General features: G+C 44.0%; 5 non-coding genes across 5 annotated transcripts; all 5 read right to left on the bottom strand.

The window, feature by feature from the left end:
• Nucleotides 1–1,252: 1,252 nt before the first annotated feature.
• TRNAR-CCU lies at nucleotides 1,253–1,325 on the bottom strand. Its single transcript has one exon. It is a non-coding gene; the product is annotated as a tRNA-Arg (tRNA).
• Nucleotides 1,326–3,515: 2,190 nt separating this feature from the next.
• TRNAR-CCU lies at nucleotides 3,516–3,588 on the bottom strand. Its single transcript has one exon. It is a non-coding gene; the product is annotated as a tRNA-Arg (tRNA).
• A 2,190-nt stretch (nucleotides 3,589–5,778) lies between these two features.
• TRNAR-CCU lies at nucleotides 5,779–5,851 on the bottom strand. Its single transcript has one exon. It is a non-coding gene; the product is annotated as a tRNA-Arg (tRNA).
• Nucleotides 5,852–8,041: 2,190 nt separating this feature from the next.
• On the bottom strand, nucleotides 8,042–8,114 carry TRNAS-ACU. The gene has a single exon. It is a non-coding gene; the product is annotated as a tRNA-Ser (tRNA).
• A 2,188-nt stretch (nucleotides 8,115–10,302) lies between these two features.
• Nucleotides 10,303–10,375, bottom strand: TRNAR-CCU. Its single transcript has one exon. It is a non-coding gene; the product is annotated as a tRNA-Arg (tRNA).
• Between the last annotated feature and the right edge of the window lie 4,978 nt (nucleotides 10,376–15,353).

Genomic DNA, 15,353 nt, shown 5'->3' with positions numbered 1-15,353 from the left:
AGGCCACTGGGGTCACACGAGCACCTATACCCTCTTTAGCTCCCAGGAGATGTGTGCGGGCCACCACCGTGCCACTTGCTGGTTGTTCGGATTCTATTTCTGCACCACTAGGGTCTATGACTGTATCCCGGTCTATCAGTGATGCGTTGCTTAGTAATCTTATGAAATACAGTGTACATGTTTCTGAAAAGCATTTCCTAAACTGCTAGAGACTGTGTGGCAGAAAAGCGAAGTAGTTGATCTGCTTCTCTATTCAAAGATACCAGATATAAGCTTAACCCAGACATGAAGGACGAGCTTGACTAGGTTAGAGAAACATGGTAAGGCACGGTGAGGGAGAGCATGTGAAAAGTTGAAATATACTTGTACTGTGTGTCAGAATGCTGTTCACGTGTACTATTATAGAAGCTGGACGTTTGCTGCAGAGCCAGCCAGGAGAATAAAGACAGTGTGAATGAAGATTCAACATACAGATTAGAGTGCCCAGAGACTCCTCTTGTCGAAAGTCAAACTGCTCTTCAATATGCAATATATGGTAGTGCTTCCTACAGTGCAAAAGGACGAAAGACCTTCCAAACTCAGAGAAGCATAAAAACATTGAATTTCATGGGAGAAAAAGAGTTGAAGGCTCTGTGCCAATTCTTCACCTAAATCAATATATCCTAAGAAACTTAGGGCTCCTATTGCTAAAAGTGTGGTTGATAAGAATAGAGTAGGTGAAAATCCCTTTCCTATAATTTTTTTAGGTTATGAAATTCTCCCACCTTCGCGGGGTGTAGCCTTGTTAGTCTAGTGTAGCAACAATGGCAGGATTCTAGGTGGACCTTAAATTGGGTTGTCTATCACAGGCCACCCACCTCTTGACATTTTTCCCACCTTCTCTTCTCCAATGGCATTCTGTCCCAGTCCAATACTTTTCGGAAATCAATTAACCTATTTTTCTCAACCAACTACCTGGGAGCCACTTCCATGCATCGACTGCCTCCTTCTGCATAAAATTGCTTCCCTACTTTGCTCTTCACGGTCAGGAAAGCAGTGGGAAGCTACAGTTTTACACCAATGAATTCTCAGCTGTTGCTTAAGTAATTTTTACTCTTCACTGGTTTGACTTCTCTCTCATACCCCACATCTCTACCATGGCTATGTGTGTTCTACAAAGGCATCAATTTTATTCTTCTGACTCTAACGTGTTTCTTCTGATGGCAGGTAAAGCTGTAGAAATGTAGTTAGCCAAAACATGGTCTTTTAAGGCCACCCCAGGTGGGACTTGAACCCACAATCCCTGGCTTAGGAGGCCAGTGCCTTATCCATTAGGCCACTGGGGCCAGATGACCATGCTGCTAAGTTTTAAAACTCCTGGCAAGCAGAAGAGGCAGCATCTCGGTCCTACCTTACACTTTTCATACTCTTCTTCTTCAGCTCCGGGAGCCATGACACTCTTATTGTAATAAGCCAAATTCCCTTACATCAACCCTATCAGAGAAACTGAACTTGGCTGCAGAGACAGGCACAACAATAAAGACGGCATGATTCAACATTCCAGGTGTGTGTCATAATGAGTAGAGAATCTGCCTTTTCAAAATCAAACGGATAATCAATATGTTCCCTGCAGTCATTACTGCTACAGCACATCAGCAGGTTTTTAGTGTTCACTTACAGGAAGCATCCAAATACTCATTTTTTGGGCAGGTGGGGATGCCAAGGTGTATTTAGCTTACCATATTTTCCAGCTGCACTGTATATCACAGGCAAGTGTGGCCAATATTTCCAACACCATTTTGAATTAAGTACAGGCTGGGAAAGGATGGCTTTTTTTTTTAACAAGTATCTCTTCTCCAATGTCCCTGTTCCAGGCCAATTCCCTTTTAATTCCTTTGAGTATTTTCCACCTATCATTGCTCTGGAGACCTGTTTCATGTATTCTGCACCCTTCCTGAATTTACTCCAGTGTCTGTCTTCTTCATCCTCATATGATAAACTCTTGGAGAAAGTTCTCTTCTCCAATGTATTCTTTTCTGAGTTACATTAAGTATTCATTTGAAATTTCCCCCCCTAGCCCAAATCTTTTCTAAGTTAATCACTCCCAGCTCAATTCATTAGGTTTCTATTTGTGGACCTGCACTATCATTCTTTCTTTGGATACTCTCAATGACCTGCAAGTCATTCAGTGGCTGAAAACAAGGGTTCGCTAAAAGGAAAAACCCTACCCAGGTGGGACCTAAAGTCATAGTCCCAAGGTTAGAAAACCTGTACCTTGTCTATTAGGCCACTGGGGTCACACGAGCACCTATACCCTCTTTAGCTCCCAGGAGATGTGTGCGGGCCACCACCGTGCCACTTGCTGGTTGTTCGGATTCTATTTCTGCACCACTAGGGTCTATGACTGTATCCCGGTCTATCAGTGATGCGTTGCTTAGTAATCTTATGAAATACAGTGTACATGTTTCTGAAAAGCATTTCCTAAACTGCTAGAGACTGTGTGGCAGAAAAGCGAAGTAGTTGATCTGCTTCTCTATTCAAAGATACCAGATATAAGCTTAACCCAGACATGAAGGACGAACTTGACTAGGTTAGAGAAACATGGTAAGGCACGGTGAGGGAGAGCATGTGAAAAGTTGAAATATACTTGTACTGTGTGTCAGAATGCTGTTCACGTGTACTATTATAGAAGCTGGACGTTTGCTGCAGAGCCAGCCAGGAGAATAAAGACAGTGTGAATGAAGATTCAACATACAGATTAGAGTGCCCAGAGACTCCTCTTGTCGAAAGTCAAACTGCTCTTCAATATGCAATATATGGTAATGCTTCCTACAGTGCAAAAGGACGAAAGACCTTCCAAACTCAGAGAAGCATAAAAACATTGAATTTCATGGGAGAAAAAGAGTTGAAGGCTCTGTGCCAATTCTTCACCTAAATCAATATATCCTAAGAAACTTAGGGCTCCTATTGCTAAAAGTGTGGTTGATAAGAATAGAGTAGGTGAAAATCCCTTTCCTATAATTTTTTTAGGTTATGAAATTCTCCCACCTTCGCGGGGTGTAGCCTTGTTAGTCTAGTGTAGCAACAATGGCAGAATTCTAGGTGGACCTTAAATTGGGTTGTCTATCACAGGCCACCCACCTCTTGCCATTTTTCCCACCTTCTCTTCTCCAATGGCATTCTGTCCCAGTCCAATACTTTTCGGAAATCAATTAACCTATTTTTCTCAACCAACTACCTGGGAGCCACTTCCATGCATCGACTGCCTCCTTCTGCATAAAATTGCTTCCCTACTTTGCTCTTCACGGTCAGGAAAGCAGTGGGAAGCTACAGTTTTACACCAATGAATTCTCAGCTGTTGCTTAAGTAATTTTTACTCTTCACTGGTTTGACTTCTCTCTCATACCCCACATCTCTACCATGGCTATGTGTGTTCTACAAAGGCATCAATTTTATTCTTCTGACTCTAACGTGTTTCTTCTGATGGCAGGTAAAGCTGTAGAAATGTAGTTAGCCAAAACATGGTCTTTTAAGGCCACCCCAGGTGGGACTTGAACCCACAATCCCTGGCTTAGGAGGCCAGTGCCTTATCCATTAGGCCACTGGGGCCAGATGACCATGCTGCTAAGTTTTAAAACTCCTGGCAAGCAGAAGAGGCAGCATCTCGGTCCTACCTTACACTTTTCATACTCTTCTTCTTCAGCTCCGGGAGCCATGACACTCTTATTGTAATAAGCCAAATTCCCTTACATCAACCCTATCAGAGAAACTGAACTTGGCTGCAGAGACAGGCACAACAATAAAGACGGCATGATTCAACATTCCAGGTGTGTGTCATAATGAGTAGAGAATCTGCCTTTTCAAAATCAAACGGATAATCAATATGTTACCTGCAGTCATTACTGCTACAGCACATCAGCAGGTTTTTAGTGTTCACCTACAGGAAGCATCCAAATACTCATTTTTTGGGCAGGTGGGGATGCCAAGGTGTATTTAGCTTACCATATTTTCCAGCTGCACTGTATATCACAGGCAAGTGTGGCCAATATTTCCAACACCATTTTGAATTAAGTACAGGCTGGGAAAGGATGGCTTTTTTTTTTAACAAGTATCTCTTCTCCAATGTCCCTGTTCCAGGCCAATTCCCTTTTAATTCCTTTGAGTATTTTCCACCTATCATTGCTCTGGAGACCTGTTTCATGTATTCTGCACCCTTCCTGAATTTACTCCAGTGTCTGTCTTCTTCATCCTCATATGATAAACTCTTGGAGAAAGTTCTCTTCTCCAATGTATTCTTTTCTGAGTTACATTAAGTATTCATTTGAAATTTCCCCCCCTAGCCCAAATCTTTTCTAAGTTAATCACTCCCAGCTCAATTGATTAGGTTTCTATTTGTGGACCTGCACTATCATTCTTTCTTTGGATACTCTCAATGACCTGCAAGTCATTCAGTGGCTGAAAACAAGGGTTCGCTAAAAGGAAAAACCCTACCCAGGTGGGACCTAAAGTCATAGTCCCAAGGTTAGAAAACCTGTACCTTGTCTATTAGGCCACTGGGGTCACACGAGCACCTATACCCTCTTTAGCTCCCAGGAGATGTGTGCGGGCCACCACCGTGCCACTTGCTGGTTGTTCGGATTCTATTTCTGCACCACTAGGGTCTATGACTGTATCCCGGTCTATCAGTGATGCGTTGCTTAGTAATCTTATGAAATACAGTGTACATGTTTCTGAAAAGCATTTCCTAAACTGCTAGAGACTGTGTGGCAGAAAAGCGAAGTAGTTGATCTGCTTCTCTATTCAAAGATACCAGATATAAGCTTAACCCAGACATGAAGGACGAGCTTGACTAGGTTAGAGAAACATGGTAAGGCACGGTGAGGGAGAGCATGTGAAAAGTTGAAATATACTTGTACTGTGTGTCAGAATGCTGTTCACGTGTACTATTATAGAAGCTGGACGTTTGCTGCAGAGCCAGCCAGGAGAATAAAGACAGTGTGAATGAAGATTCAACATACAGATTAGAGTGCCCAGAGACTCCTCTTGTCGAAAGTCAAACTGCTCTTCAATATGCAATATATGGTAGTGCTTCCTACAGTGCAAAAGGACGAAAGACCTTCCAAACTCAGAGAAGCATAAAAACATTGAATTTCATGGGAGAAAAAGAGTTGAAGGCTCTCTGCCAATTCTTCACCTAAATCAATATATCCTAAGAAACTTAGGGCTCCTATTGCTAAAAGTGTGGTTGATAAGAATAGAGTAGGTGAAAATCCCTTTCCTATAATTTTTTTAGGTTATGAAATTCTCCCACCTTCGCGGGGTGTAGCCTTGTTAGTCTAGTGTAGCAACAATGGCAGGATTCTAGGTGGACCTTAAATTGGGTTGTCTATCACAGGCCACCCACCTCTTGCCATTTTTCCCACCTTCTCTTCTCCAATGGCATTCTGTCCCAGTCCAATACTTTTCGGAAATCAATTAACCTATTTTTCTCAACCAACTACCTGGGAGCCACTTCCATGCATCGACTGCCTCCTTCTGCATAAAATTGCTTCCCTACTTTGCTCTTCACGGTCAGGAAAGCAGTGGGAAGCTACAGTTTTACACCAATGAATTCTCAGCTGTTGCTTAAGTAATTTTTACTCTTCACTGGTTTGACTTCTCTCTCATACCCCACATCTCTACCATGGCTATGTGTGTTCTACAAAGGCATCAATTTTATTCTTCTGACTCTAACGTGTTTCTTCTGATGGCAGGTAAAGCTGTAGAAATGTAGTTAGCCAAAACATGGTCTTTTAAGGCCACCCCAGGTGGGACTTGACCCCACAATCCCTGGCTTAGGAGGCCAGTGCCTTATCCATTAGGCCACTGGGGCCAGATGACCATGCTGCTAAGTTTTAAAACTCCTGGCAAGCAGAAGAGGCAGCATCTCGGTCCTACCTTACACTTTTCATACTCTTCTTCTTCAGCTCCGGGAGCCATGACACTCTTATTGTAATAAGCCAAATTCCCTTACATCAACCCTATCAGAGAAACTGAACTTGGCTGCAGAGACAGGCACAACAATAAAGACGGCATGATTCAACATTCCAGGTGTGTGTCATAATGAGTAGAGAATCTGCCTTTTCAAAATCAAACGGATAATCAATATGTTACCTGCAGTCATTACTGCTACAGCACATCAGCAGGTTTTTAGTGTTCACCTACAGGAAGCATCCAAATACTCATTTTTTGGGCAGGTGGGGATGCCAAGGTGTATTTAGCTTACCATATTTTCCAGCTGCACTGTATATCACAGGCAAGTGTGGCCAATATTTCCAACACCATTTTGAATTAAGTACAGGCTGGGAAAGGATGGCTTTTTTTTTAACAAGTATCTCTTCTCCAATGTCCCTGTTCCAGGCCAATTCCCTTTTAATTCCTTTGAGTATTTTCCACCTATCATTGCTCTGGAGACCTGTTTCATGTATTCTGCACCCTTCCTGAATTTACTCCAGTGTCTGTCTTCTTCATCCTCATATGATAAACTCTTGGAGAAAGTTCTCTTCTCCAATGTATTCTTTTCTGAGTTACATTAAGTATTCATTTGAAATTTCCCCCCCCTAGCCCAAATCTTTTCTAAGTTAATCACTCCCAGCTCAATTCATTAGGTTTCTATTTGTGGACCTGCACTATCATTCTTTCTTTGGATACTCTCAATGACCTGCAAGTCATTCAGTGGCTGAAAACAAGGGTTCGCTAAAAGGAAAAACCCTACCCAGGTGGGACCTAAAGTCATAGTCCCAAGGTTAGAAAACCTGTACCTTGTCTATTAGGCCACTGGGGTCACACGAGCACCTATACCCTCTTTAGCTCCCAGGAGATGTGTGCGGGCCACCACCGTGCCACTTGCTGGTTGTTCGGATTCTATTTCTGCACCACTAGGGTCTATGACTGTATCCCGGTCTATCAGTGATGCGTTGCTTAGTAATCTTATGAAATACAGTGTACATGTTTCTGAAAAGCATTTCCTAAACTGCTAGAGACTGTGTGGCAGAAAAGCGAAGTAGTTGATCTGCTTCTCTATTCAAAGATACCAGATATAAGCTTAACCCAGACATGAAGGACGAGCTTGACTAGGTTAGAGAAACATGGTAAGGCACGGTGAGGGAGAGCATGTGAAAAGTTGAAATATACTTGTACTGTGTGTCAGAATGCTGTTCACGTGTACTATTATAGAAGCTGGACGTTTGCTGCAGAGCCAGCCAGGAGAATAAAGACAGTGTGAATGAAGATTCAACATACAGATTAGAGTGCCCAGAGACTCCTCTTGTCGAAAGTCAAACTGCTCTTCAATATGCAATATATGGTAGTGCTTCCTACAGTGCAAAAGGACGAAAGACCTTCCAAACTCAGAGAAGCATAAAAACATTGAATTTCATGGGAGAAAAAGAGTTGAAGGCTCTGTGCCAATTCTTCACCTAAATCAATATATCCTAAGAAACTTAGGGCTCCTATTGCTAAAAGTGTGGTTGATAAGAATAGAGTAGGTGAAAATCCCTTTCCTATAATTTTTTTAAGTTATGAAATTCTCCCACCTTCGCGGGGTGTAGCCTTGTTAGTCTAGTGTAGCAACAATGGCAGGATTCTAGGTGGACCTTAAATTGGGTTGTCTATCACAGGCCACCCACCTCTTGCCATTTTTCCCACCTTCTCTTCTCCAATGGCATTCTGTCCCAGTCCAATACTTTTCGGAAATCAATTAACCTATTTTTCTCAACCAACTACCTGGGAGCCACTTCCATGCATCGACTGCCTCCTTCTGCATAAAATTGCTTCCCTACTTTGCTCTTCACTGTCAGGAAAGCAGTGGGAAGCTACAGATTTACACCAATGAATTCTCAGCTGTTGCTTAAGTAATTTTTACTCTTCACTGGTTTGACTTCTCTCTCATACCCCACATCTCTACCATGGCTATGTGTGTTCTACAAAGGCATCAATTTTATTCTTCTGTCTCTAACGTGTTTCATCTGATGGCAGGAAAAGCTGTAGAAATGTAGTTAGCCAAACCATGGTCTTTTAAGGCCACCCCAGGTGGGACTTGACACCACAATCCCTGGCTTAGTAGGCCAGTGCCTTATCCATTAGGCCACTGGGGCCAGATGACCATGCTGCTAAGTTTTAAAACTCCTGGCAAGCAGAAGAGGCAGCATCTCGGTCCTACCTTACACTTTTCATACTCTTCTTCTTCAGCTCCGGGAGCCATGACACTCTTATTGTAATAAGCCAAATTCCCTTACATCAACCCTATCAGAGAAACTGAACTTGGCTGCAGAGACAGGCACAACAATAAAGACGGCATGATTCAACATTCCAGGTGTGTGTCATAATGAGTAGAGAATCTGCCTTTTCAAAATCAAACGGATAATCAATATGTTACCTGCAGTCATTACTGCTACAGCACATCAGCAGGTTTTAGTGTTCACCTACAGGAAGCATCCAAATACTCATTTTGTGGGCAGGTGGGGATGCCAAGGTGTATTTAGCTTACCATATTTTCCAGCTGCACTGTATATCACAGGCAAGTGTGGCCAATATTTCCAACACCATTTTGAATTAAGTACAGGCTGGGAAAGGATGGCTTTTTTTTAAACAAGTATCTCTTCTCCAATGTCCCTGTTCCAGGCCAATTCCCTTTTAATTCCTTTGAGTATTTTCCACCTATCATTGCTCTGGAGACCTGTTTCATGTATTCTGCACCCTTCCTGAATTTACTCCAGTGTCTGTCTTCTTCATCCTCATATGATAAACTCTTGGAGAAAGTTCTCTTCTCCAATGTATTCTTTTCTGAGTTTCATTAAGTATTCATTTGAAATTTCCCCCCCTAGCCCAAATCTTTTCTAAGTTAATCACTCCCAGCTCAATTCATTAGGTTTCTATTTGTGGACCTGCACTATCATTCTTTCTTTGGATACTCTCAATGACCTGCAAGTCATTCAGTGGCTGAAAACAAGGGTTCGCTAAAAGGAAAAACCCTACCCAGGTGGGACCTAAAGTCATAGTCCCAAGGTTAGAAAACCTGTACCTTGTCTATTAGGCCACTGGGGTCACACGAGCACCTATACCCTCTTTAGCTCCCAGGAGATGTGTGCGGGCCACCACCGTGCCACTTGCTGGTTGTTCGGATTCTATTTCTGCACCACTAGGGTCTATGACTGTATCCCGGTCTATCAGTGATGCGTTGCTTAGTAATCTTATGAAATACAGTGTACATGTTTCTGAAAAGCATTTCCTAAACTGCTAGAGACTGTGTGGCAGAAAAGCGAAGTAGTTGATCTGCTTCTCTATTCAAAGATACCAGATATAAGCTTAACCCAGACATGAAGGACGAACTTGACTAGGTTAGAGAAACATGGTAAGGCACGGTGAGGGAGAGCATGTGAAAAGTTGAAATATACTTGTACTGTGTGTCAGAATGCTGTTCACGTGTACTATTATAGAAGCTGGACGTTTGCTGCAGAGCCAGCCAGGAGAATAAAGACAGTGTGAATGAAGATTCAACATACAGATTAGAGTGCCCAGAGACTCCTCTTGTCGAAAGTCAAACTGCTCTTCAATATGCAATATATGGTAGTGCTTCCTACAGTGCAAAAGGACGAAAGACCTTCCAAACTCAGAGAAGCATAAAAACATTGAATTTCATGGGAGAAAAAGAGTTGAAGGCTCTGTGCCAATTCTTCACCTAAATCAATATATCCTAAGAAACTTAGGGCTCCTATTGCTAAAAGTGTGGTTGATAAGAATAGAGTAGGTGAAAATCCCTTTCCTATAATTTTTTTAAGTTATGAAATTCTCCCACCTTCGCGGTGTGTAGCCTTGTTAGTCTAGTGTAGCAACAATGGCAGGATTCTAGGTTGACCTTAAATTGGGTTGTCTATCACAGGCCACCCACCTCTTGACATTTTTCCCACCTTCTCTTCTCCAATGGCATTCTGTCCCAGTCCAATACTTTTCGGAAATCAATTAACCTATTTTTCTCAACCAACTACCTGGGAGCCACTTCCATGCATCGACTGCCTCCTTCTGCATAAAATTGCTTCCCTACTTTGCTCTTCACGGTCAGGAAAGCAGTGGGAAGCTACAGTTTTACACCAATGAATTCTCAGCTGTTGCTTAAGTAATTTTTACTCTTCACTGGTTTGACTTCTCTTTCATACCCCACATCTCTACCATGGCTATGTGTGTTCTACAAAGGCATCAATTTTATTCTTCTGACTCTAACGTGTTTCATCTGATGGCAGGAAAAGCTGTAGAAATATAGTTAGCCAAACCATGGTCTTTTAAGGCCACCCCAGGTGGGACTTGAACCCACAATCCCTGGCTTAGGAGGCCAGTGCTTTATCCATTAGGCCACTGGGGCCAGATGACCATGCTGCTAAGTTTTAAAACTCCTGGCAAGCAGAAGAGGCAGCATCTCGGTCCTACCTTACACTTTTCATACTCTTCTTCTTCAGCTCCGGGAGCCATGACACTCTTATTGTAATAAGCCAAATTCCCTTACATCAACCCTATCAGAGAAACTGAACTTGGCTGCAGAGACAGGCACAACAATAAAGACGGCATGATTCAACATTCCAGGTGTGTGTCATAATGAGTAGAGAATCTGCCTTTTCAAAATCAAATGGATAATCAATATGTTACCTGCAGTCATTACTGCTACAGCACATCAGCAGGTTTTCAGTGTTCACCTACAGGAATCATCCAAATACTCATTTTTTGGGCAGGTGGGGATGCCAAGGTGTATTTAGCTTACCATATTTTCCAGCTGCACTGTATATCACAGGCAAGTGTGGCCAATATTTCCAACACCATTTTGAATTAAGTACAGGCTGGGAAAGGATGGCTTTTTTTTAAACAAGTATCTCTTCTCCAATGTCCCTGTTCCAGGCCAATTCCCTTTTAATTCCTTTGAGTATTTTCCACCTATCATTGCTCTGGAGACCTGTTTCATGTATTCTGCACCCTTCCTGAATTTACTCCAGTGTCTGTCTTCTTCATCCTCATATGATAAACTCTTGGAGAAAGTTCTCTTCTCCAATGTATTCTTTTCTGAGTTACATTAAGTATTCATTTGAAATTTCCCCCCCTAGCCCAAATCTTTTCTAAGTTAATCACTCCCAGCTCGATTCATTAGGTTTCTATTTGTGGACCTGCACTATCATTCTTTCTTTGGATACTCTCAATGACCTGCAAGTCATTCAGTGGCTGAAAACAAGGGTTCGCTAAAAGGAAAAACCCTACCCAGGTGGGACCTAAAGTCATAGTCCCAAGGTTAGAAAACCTGTACCTTGTCTATTAGGCCACTGGGATCACACGAGCACCTATACCCTCTTTAGCTCCCAGGAGATGTGTGCGGGCCACCACCGTGCCACTTGCTGGTTGTTCGGATTCTATTTCTGCACCACTAGGGTCTATGACTGTATCCCGGTCTATCAGTGATGCGTTGCTTAGTAATCTTATGAAATACAGTGTACATGTTTCTGAAAAGCATTTCCTAAACTGCTAGAGACTGTGTGGCAGAAAAGCGAAGTAGTTGATCTGCTTCTCTATTCAAAGATACCAGATATAAGCTTAACCCAGACATGAAGGACGAGCTTGACTAGGTTAGAGAAACATGGTAAGGCACGGTGAGGGAGAGCATGTGAAAAGTTGAAATATACTTGTACTGTGTGTCAGAATGCTGTTCACGTGTACTATTATAGAAGCTGGACGTTTGCTGCAGAGCCAGCCAGGAGAATAAAGACAGTGTGAATGAAGATTCAACATACAGATTAGAGTACCCAGAGACTCCTCTTGTCGAAAGTCAAACTGCTCTTCAATTTGCAATATATGGTAGTGCTTCCTACAGTGCAAAAGGACGAAAGACCTTCCAAACTCAGAGAAGCATAAAAACTTTGAATTTCATGGGAGAAAAAAAGTTGAAGGCTCTCTGCCAATTCTTCACCTAAATCAATATATCCTAAGAAACTTAGGGCTCCTATTGCTAAAAGTGTGGTTGATAAGAATAGAGTAGGTGAAAATCCCTTTCCTATAATTTTTTTAGGTTATGAAATTCTCCCACCTTCGCGGGGTGTAGCCTTGTTAGTCTAGTGTAGCAACAATGGCAGGATTCTAGGTGGACCTTAAATTGGGTTGTCTATCACAGGCCACCCACCTCTTGCCATCTGGTGGATAGGGATGGAGGTTATTTCCTTGGGAGCATCCAGGAATTGTAACAGCTCCATCATTTGATGCCTGTCATCTTGTTCAGTCTGTAATTGGAAGGGAACCAATTCAGACATCTCCTTCAGAAAATGTATAAAGGAAAGGTACTCTGGAGGAGAACGCTTTCTGCTTTCAGTATGTGAAGGTGGTGAAGGCAAATCATCAGTGTCTGGTGAAGAATCATCAGTCAAGGTGTCGTAGAGATCAGCACCTGCTCCTCTAGGAACTAGAGGAGGTTGGGGCGGTGGGATTCCCGAAGGTCCTGGTCAAGGCTCCGAAGGACTCGAAGGAATAATGGGAGGTACTGATGAAGGCATCGAAGGCACCGGTGCAGGCATCGAGGGCATCAATGGATGGCTCAGTTGTGCTGATGGACGCGTCAGCACCAATGGGTGAATCGGTGGCACCGATGGACGTATGAGCATCAGTGGCTGAGGCATTGGCAGAACTCCCAATGGAGGATGCGGAACGGTGTTTCTCCTCCCGATGACAAAGCAAGCAGGGAGGGTATCAGAGCCATCGGTGACCCGGGGTCCATCGGTGGAAAAGCAGCCATAAGTGCTTCCATCCTCGAGAGCAGCGGTCCAAAGCTGCTGGAATTGGGTCAGTGGTCGGTTCCACAATCGGTACCGGTGTCGGTGCCAGAGGAATCTGGAGTCGATGCATTGCCTTGTCAATGGCCTCTTGAACCATCCGGTCCAGTTCTTCTCGGAGACCTGGAGGAAGCAGCCCCGGCTCCGGAACAGAAGAAGGAGGCAGAGGCATAGCCAGAGGGACCACTGTTAAAGGCGAAGTCGCGGCTCCCGATAGCCTGTTGGGTGAGGGTTGCCTCGGTGACCCGGTCGCCGAAAAGGTTGGTGCCTTTTCTGGATGGGGCTTCTTCGACAGCAGCTCTGATGATGGCGAGGTCTATGATTTCGCTCCCTCGATAGTCCGAGACTTTCGATGCCGGTGGAGATGTTTATCCGTACGATCCCCTCGGTCCTGAGGGGGAGTAGAGGGTGTCAAAGGCCGAGAAGTCATCGATGTCGGATGGTCACCAGCCGGAGGCCGATGCTGGCGCGAAGTTGACGGTGCCGGTTCTGAAGACATCAATGCAATGGATGGTGTTGGGGTTTGAGCACGGAAGAGAAGTTCCATCTTCTCCATTCTAGCCTTGTGACTTTTTGGTGTCAAAAGGGCACATTTGGTGCAGGTTAGGACGTCGTTTTCAGATCCGAGACATATTACACAGACTTTCAGGCCGATACAGTACAGGCTCCGATGGAGCGCACTGTTAGCCTGCTCTTGGACGCGCGTTTTCCCTTACCCCTTATTCAGTAAGGGGAGGAAAACGCGCGTCCAAACCGCGGCACCTAATAGCGCCCTCAACATGCAAATGCATGTTGATGGCCCTATTAGGTATGCGCGTGGGATATAGAAAGTAAAATGTGCAGCCAAGCCGCACATTTTACTTTCAGAAATTAGCGCTGACCCAAAGGTAGGTGCTAATTTCTTCCGGCACCGGGAAAGTGCGCAGAAAAGTAGTAAAAACTGCTTTCTGTGCACCCTCCGATTTAATATCATGGCAATATTAAGTCGGAGGTCCCGAAGAGTAAAAAAAGTTAAAAAAAAAAAAAAAATTTGACGCTCAATTTTGCCGGCGTCCGGTTTCCGAGCCCGTGGCTGTCAGCGGGCTCGATAACCGACGCCGGTAAAATTGAGTGTCGGCTGTCAAACCCACTGACAGCTGCCGCTCCGGGCTAAAAGGAGGCACTAGGGACACAATAGTGTCCCTAGCGCCTCCTTTTCCCTGTTTCTACCGCACCACCTAATTTGAATACTGAATCGCACGCACCTGCGAGGGGCCGGTGCGCGCGCCGGGAGAGCGGGCTTTCATCCGCTCTCCCGCGGACTTTACTGAATCGGCCTGTTTGTGAGGGTCTGTGATGGACATGGTGCGATTATAGTCCGGGCACTGGCGGAACCCCGATGCCATGGCCATGAAAAAATTGAGCCGCGGTACGGTTGACGGCCAGTAGGCCATGAGGGCCAAACTCGACGGTAATCAATGGAAAACGGGTAAAACACTTACCGGAGTACCATGGCTTGAAAAATTTGTAGGAGGGACCTCTGTGGGGGTAAACTAGATTTTAGTAATTCTGTGAGGAAAATTCCTGTCAGGAATCTCTGCAGAGCTCCTTAACTGCGTGGCTACTGCTGCACGGAAAAAAGAAGACTGAAGGGGGACCCCTGCTAGCTACAGGGTTAGTGCCATGCTGGGCATGCCCAGTAGGGGCCAGTCAAAGTTCTGGAAACTTTGACAGAAGTGTTCCGTGATTGGGCTCCATCCTGTGATGTCATCCATATGTGAGGACTACCATAAGAACATAAGAACATAAGAAAATGCCATACTGGGTCAGACCAAGGGTCCATCAAGCCCAGCATCCTGTTTCCAACAGTGGCCAATCCAGGCCATAAGAACCTGGCAAGTATCCAAAAACTAAGTCTATTCCATGTAACCATGGCTAATGGCAGTGGCTATTCTCACAAGACAACCATCCTGCTTGTCTTGTGAGAAAAGCTGTTAGTGTAGCTGTGTTTTAAAAAGGTTTGGACAAGTTCCTGGAAGAAAAGGCCATAAACCATTATTAAGGTGGAGTTGGGGAAGTCCATTTCTTATTCCTGGGATAAGCAGCTTGGAATCTATCTACCCCTTGGGATCCTGCCAGGTATTTGTGGCCTGGATTGGCCACTGTTGGAAACAGGATACTGGGCTTGATGAACATTTAGTCTGACCAGGAATGGCAGGCCTTATGTTCTTATGTAATAACTTTATTAGCAACATTGCTGAGGAACTTGGGAAAACATGCTTGTTTGCAGATGATACTTGGGCAAGTCACTTTACCCTCCATTGCCTCAGGTACAAACCTAGATTGTAAGGCCTCTGGGGATAGGGAAATACCTACAATACCTGAATGTAAACCGATGTGATATGTCAGATTGAATGTCAGTATATAATAAAAAAAAAAATCTGTAACAGAATAGACATGTTGGGAATAGTGGAAACAAGTTCTTCCAGAACTAAACCAGCCGACCTTCCAGGATACATGTGCAGTCTAAGCATATGCATGCATCAAATAAAAAAATATCCA

Source organism: Rhinatrema bivittatum, chromosome 3 (assembly GCF_901001135.1).
Source record: "Rhinatrema bivittatum chromosome 3, aRhiBiv1.1, whole genome shotgun sequence".
NCBI classification, from domain to species: domain Eukaryota; kingdom Metazoa; phylum Chordata; class Amphibia; order Gymnophiona; family Rhinatrematidae; genus Rhinatrema; species Rhinatrema bivittatum.
The sequence above is the reverse complement of the archived record's forward strand: the minus strand, read 5'-3'. Positions and strand labels throughout refer to the sequence as shown.